This window comes from Pteropus vampyrus, unplaced genomic scaffold (assembly GCF_000151845.1).
Source record: "Pteropus vampyrus isolate Shadow unplaced genomic scaffold, Pvam_2.0 Scaffold66, whole genome shotgun sequence".
Taxonomy (NCBI): Eukaryota; Metazoa; Chordata; class Mammalia; order Chiroptera; family Pteropodidae; genus Pteropus; species Pteropus vampyrus.
In genome coordinates this window covers 5484735-5491200 of record NW_011888847.1, presented here as the reverse complement: position 1 = coordinate 5491200, position 6466 = coordinate 5484735, and the positions used below count along the sequence as shown (strand labels likewise).

The 6466-nt window shown below is 46.4% G+C and overlaps 1 pseudogene; it reads right to left on the bottom strand.

Moving 5' to 3' along the window:
- Positions 1-212: 212 nt before the first annotated feature.
- LOC111740694 lies at positions 213-331 on the bottom strand (annotated as a pseudogene).
- Between the last annotated feature and the right edge of the window lie 6135 nt (positions 332-6466).

Below are 6466 nucleotides of genomic sequence, written 5' to 3'. Positions count from 1 at the left end.
CTCAGATTGTGGAGCCAACAGCCATGGACGACCTCTCCCAGACAGCAGGATCAGGCCCTAAAGAAGGAACTGGTAAGATTTTGGAATCACTTTGCACACATTTCTCCTCCTTTTTAAAAATTTTTTTTATTTTTTATTTTTTAGGCGAGGCAACCCTTGGTTGACCTCACAGATTGCAAGGGCCTTGTCAGTTTACAAACCCTTATTTTTTATGCTTACAGCACCTGGTCTTCCTAGGTGGTCTCCCATCCAAGTACTAACCAGGCTCGACCCTGCTTAGCTTCCTAGATTAGATGGGATTGGGCTTGTTCAAGGTGGCACGGCCATAGACTTCTCCTCCTTTTTGAATGGGAGTATCTAGTGCAGTTATTCTGTGCCTACCTCTTCATTGTGTGTTGGGTTTGGGGGAAGATAACTTGACTCTTTAATTCACAGATCTTTAGATCAAGAGGTGCCGTCTCCATGGGGCCACACCTGAGGGGCTCCTCTGCACTAGACCTGACTTAGGTGTCAAGGTCCTGGATTTGGAACCTAAGCCTGATGATTTCACAGACTCAGAGAGTGAGCGTATTTTGAATGTGTGAGGGATGGGATTCAATGGGCGCCAGAGGGCAGAAAGTGGTATTTGGTCTTCAAAGCTAGCTCCCAGTAAACCACACCTCCTGGAATTCATGACATTGCATAGTCCTTTTGAATTTGGGCTGTGACGAATTTTAAGCCCATAGAAAGCAATGATAGTGATGCTGCATGATTTCCGAGGATAGGTCCTAGGAAGCGTTTTGGCTTCCCCGTGGGTCTCTCAGATGCTTGCTCTGGAATAAGTTGGTCACCATGTACAAAGTCTGATTTCTCTGATACTGCCATGCTCTGAGGAAGTCCAGCTAGCTGTGTGGAAAGGTCACATGGAAATAACAATATAGTCAGCTAGACTGCGCTCGTTCCAGCCATCCTAGCTGAGGCACCAGTTCGGAGAGCAGAGATGCTGCCATCTTGGGTGTACAGGCCACTTGAACTGGCACTTGACTCCCTACCCTGCTGCCATGGAACTGCAATGACACAAGAAGCCCCCCACCCCCAGTGGCCACTGAACCAGTCAATCCACAGAACTGCGAGAGTTAAAAATAATTTATTTTAAGCCGCTAAGTTTTATAATCAGTTACACAGCAACAGATCATTGAAATAGTACAAAAATTAAATTTTACTTTAATAAAAAGTGCAAATTAAATTATAAAAGATCAAAATTTCAAACTACTTTTTGTGTAAATTTTTAGCTAGCTATTTATCTTTAAACCATTCGAAATTATCTATTAAAATTCCAAGGCAATTATAACTAATACGTTTTATTTAATACAAAATTTTAAATGAAATATTTAAATAAAGCTAAATTTTTAATTTTAGTCTTGAAAATTGAATGAAATATCAGTAAACATTTTAATAAAAATTACATCTTTTCCATTTCTAGAGGTGTTTTGTGTCTGCCTAGCTGCCAATGTAAAGAATCAGTATCATACTTCATTCATGTTACATCTTGACCTGCATATATGCAAATGTAGGAGGATTATGAATTATTTATATTGGAAAATGCTCCTTAGCTGCCACATGCAACTGTAGCAAATATTGTGCTTATCTGTGAGTACCTCTGGAACCACAAAGAGAAGCAAGAGAACCCATGCTTGCCACTACTGGGACATGCTATTTTTATTTCGTTCTTGCTGCCTGAGAGGAAGGATTTGATAAATCAATGTCTTTTCTCTTACCTCAGTGCTTCCACTGTCAGTCCTCCCCACACTCCAGAGCAAGGCCCATCTCTGATTTCAGTAGCAGGATAACCCACAAGTGTCGACAGCATTTAGACACAGTATCCTTTTGATTCAAGGGCATAACACCAAGGACGTGGAGGAGCATCTCCCGGGGGCTTCGATGGTGTCACTCATGACACTGGATGTTTAGGGTTAGAGATCGTACTGTGCCAGTGCTGAGTGCTGGATCCCAGGAGACAGAGGTCCCCGTGTGTTCTTTAATTGTGCATATGCTCGTGTGTACGTGTGTGTGTGTGTGTGTGTGTGTGCGTGTGTGTGTGTGTGTGTGAAATGTGGACCCTCTGAAGTGTGGGCCTCAGAGCAGGGCGCCTCTCGCCTGCCATCTCTAGGGGCATGACGGCTCCCAGGCCTCCTGTACTGGCCTGGCAGAGGCCCCTTGTGCCTGTCTCCTGAACTCTGTCCCTTGGAAGACTTATTCTCGCTCCGATTCAGTTCTTCAGTTTGAAGCACATTCAGTTATTAGCCTAATGTATCAATTGAGGTGTTGGCAGCTGCAAGTGACAGGAGACCAATTCGAACTGGTTTGAACCTGGATTTGGAGCAAAAAGTGAAGCAAAAAGCCTATACAGGTCTCCCCCAATTTTTGAAAGTCCATGTTACGTACTTTGCTTTTACAAAAGACCTACAAGCCCTATATTTGTACCTGTTTTGCTAACCGAAAAAAAAAAATCTAAAGAGGATTTTCACTTTTAGGAAAAAAGGCAAAAAGCAAAAACAGGGCTCAGCATTTGCTGTGTGGCAGCGGTTGGAGGAGCAGTGAGAGCTCCTCCCTTGGGAACGACCCGCAGCATCTCAGCATCAACGTCACAGCCTGGAGCTCCGTCTGTGAGGGTCTGTGCTCTATCGCGATTTATTTTGTGCATCATTAGCAAGATGTGTCCTAAGGTATCAGAAAAGCCTAAGAGCTTGTAAGGGTGTAACTTCCTGCGTAAAACCGGACTGTAATTAACCTTTTCGATCGCAGCGAATGGAATAAAGACATAAATTAACGGTAATTGTTTCTTCCCATTATGCTGTTTTGGCTTGGGAAAGGCTTCATAGGAATGCTCTACTTTTGGATAGTGGGGAAAACCTGTATTGGGTTCTACAACTGGGAAGTCCAAGGGCAGACACGTAGGGCTCAAACTTTGTTTTGAGGGGTGAACACTGGGGAGCCCTGTGATAGACAGATGGCCCACCAGGACTCCTAGAGTTGGTGGGGGGTGGGATGTGCATGGTTACTCCAAGCAAGGGAGGCAGCCAGAATGCAACGTGCCCTCCACACCTAGTTACAACATTTTGCGAAATCCAGTTTCTTAGTCTTGGGCGCCTGGGCCAGATTTCTCAAGCAGCCCAGATGGTGGGCACTATCTTCCAGAACCTTCTATTGCCAGAAGCAGATTCTTCACTCACTCCTGTTTCAAAGCTTCCAACTGCTCGCCAAGCCCCGGGTGCAGGTGTGACCTATCACCTGGCAAAGCGGAAACGATTGGCAAGCCCTGGGACTGGTGAAGGCGGAAGACTTTCTAGGAGCTGATCATGATTTCTTTGGGTCTCTTCAAACACTCCAGGGACCCCAAGGATGGCTCCCCTAGATTCGTACCACTGCAATCGGGCAAAATAGAAATGTCTGTACGATGGACACCGAAGACCCTGTTTCTGCCAGGCAGTAAAGAGGGTCATTCGCCTCCACACCCAAACTCTGCTGACAAGCTCTCCGGGGATGGAGCCCCTTCAGATGGCCTCTCATAACATATCACTTCATACAGCTGCTCCTCCACGTGGAAGTCCCCCGGAAGCCTGGCCAGCAGGCCTTCCCACCACCTCCCTCACTTTCCTGTGACCCTCCCAGCTGCATGGAGCTTCTGCTCCTTCCTCCCCGGCCCCAGCCCAAAGTCTCCAATGTTATCTGACACACGCTCCAAGTCTTCTTAGAGTAGACTGAAAACTAACCCTGTGGGAGAGAAAGGAGGGGCTGGACAGCAGGCCTCTGAGGTGCTTGCCCGACCAGCAGTGAGTCTATGAATGTGTGGGAGCCACATTTTGGGACAAGACATTCTTGATGGGCTGGGGGTCCTCCTGGGGGCTCAACCCTTTGCTCCGGTCTGGGCAATGCCTCCTCCTACCCTTTGTTTCTCCCTCTCCCTTTCTCTTTTGTCCTCCTTAGATCTCTCTATCTCTTTGTCCCCTCCTATGCTCTCTTTCTTCTCAACTTAAATGAGGTTGGTCAAACAAACTTTGGTATATATACACTATGAATATCATAAGCCAGATCATGTTTTTAAAAATGTTCGTTGACATGAAACTATCTGTGATATATTGTTGAGGGAAGAGAGCTCACAAGGTATTATGGGTAGTATAAGCTTAATTTTCTAATCTCCCCCCCGGCACCCCGCCCCACCCCCCAAAAAAAGACAATGCAAATCACACAGCACAGAGTCATCTATGTAACACTTTCCTTTCATCTCTACTCTTTGGGGTCTTGGCTTGAGTCCCTGGGTCAAGGCCTTTTGATGACCCAAGGAATGGCTGATCCATCTAGGGCCAAGAATTTCAAAAGCTGGCGCACCCCTCCTCCCCCTTGCCCCACTATGGTGTTTGTTACTTCCTTCCCTTGGGAGCTTCCAGAGGGCCTGGCCAAGGGGAGAGACAAAAGCAGAACTGTTGGATCAAAGTCCAAACACATAATACAGGCACCTCCCGGTCCTACCTAAAGACACCATAATGTGCGTTTATTCACATACTAACACAGAGCAGTGGGCTGGTCCACCATAAACCGTCTCTTATTACAAAGCCAGAATCTTTTCCATCTGTGTTTAAGCTTCAGCCTATGAAATAATGTCTATAAAAATAAGATTGGAAACAAAAATATTGAATGCAATAAATTACAGCTACATTGTGTTCCCTCCTGAGGGTTGTTCTGGCCAAGGAGCCTTCAGTATTTCTATCTAGAGATGTGCTTTGTAGTGTTTCCTCATAAAACATTCCTCCATTTGTTGACGGGAAGAAAGGGCCTAGACGGCTGAGATTTATTCAGTAGAGCCATGGTGCTTGGCTGTCTGTACCTGCCTGGCATCTTCATTTCTCTTCCAAAGCAACAACAGCTCAGCTTGTTGTAGAACTGCAAAATGAGAGCCAAGAGGGGGTTGCCCGGGGGAAAGACTTGTTGGCCACTTTGCATCACTACCAACATCTGCCTCCTCACAACCCCACCACTATCACAGCCATGAATCCAGATACCATCACCTTCTTCCTTCCTGGATTCAACAAATCTGTCATTTCCTGGGCATTGACTAGGGGCTTGGGAGGGAGGAGAACCAGAACGATTAGTGTGATAAAGATCTGAGAGTTTAAAATCTTGAGAGGGATAGGCCAGATAAATAACTCAGAGCAAGAAGGAAAGTAAGCAGCAAGGTACTGAAGAGTTCTCCCAGAATTCAAAGGAGGGAGAGATGATGTGGCTTTTGAATCAAGTCTGGAAGCATGGGTTGGATCCAGACCTGAAGAACTGGAAAGAAAAGGTCTTTCTGGAAGAGGAGTTGATGGAAGAAAAAGCGCAAAATTCTAGCTCATGGATGAGGAAAGAATGAGTTCAGTTTGGCTGGACCTCAAGGTCCATGAGCGGCAGAGAGAGAAACCAGGTTCAAGGGTGGGTGGGACTAGATCAGATAATATGATGGGCGAAGGAAAAGGCCACTCAGCCTAAGGATTTGGGCCTTTTGTATGGTGGAAACTGGAGGACCAAGAGAAAATTATTGAGCCGTGGGAAGCTCAATAACTTTCTGGTTTCAAAGCTAATCACTGCAGTGCAATCTTGTGGCCAGCGAACATTCTCTTTCTCTCCATATTCTCTTCCCTGATAAGATCCCAGCTCTTCCCTTCTCTTACTGACTCAAAAATTCAACAGAAATTTTGAGTGTTAGCCACTTGCTTTAAATCCTAACCACTTCATACTTTGTCCCCTTAAAACATCCGTGACAGAGAGGAAGTAGAGGGGTAAGAATGAAACACATACAGGCATTAACTATTTCTCATACCTCAGGGCACTTAAATACATTAGATCCTCTCTAGAGAGTGAAGTTTGGGAGGGGTGTGGAGTTGAGGGCACCTGGTGCTTCTTGGGCTGGCAGGTACCACAGGAGGAGGAGAGGGGACGGACTGTGTCAGCTCACATGGCCTGCTTTGCCCCTTCTGGGATCAGCTAGATGTGGCTCTGAAGTGTTCGACTCAGAGGAGAGAACTCTCGGTGCCATTGGCATCTCCAAAAGCCAATGGGAGGAAGTCCAGGATCCCTGTGCCCTGGATGGATGAGCAAGACTGGTACCACTTTCTGGGGCGTTTTTCCATGGAGCGAGGGCAGCGATGCCCTCATTCCACTTTCCCACTGCAGTTGAATCCAAGGAGGCATTTCCAAGCTCTTTTTAAATTTCTGACTTGGCTTTATTTAATAACCGAGCCCCAGCACAATTACATGCCCTCATTCTTCTATTCTGTATAGAGGAAGGAGAGTTGGCCAGTTGTTCCACTGGGGCTGGGCCTTGACCTTCCTTCTCTGGCAGTCTTTTTAGATGAGCTTGGATCTCTCCCTCCATCCTACGACTCACAGAGCATGAGGCCGAGGAGTTGGGACTATGGGAGAAAAGGCTCCTGTGACCCTCCCTCCCACC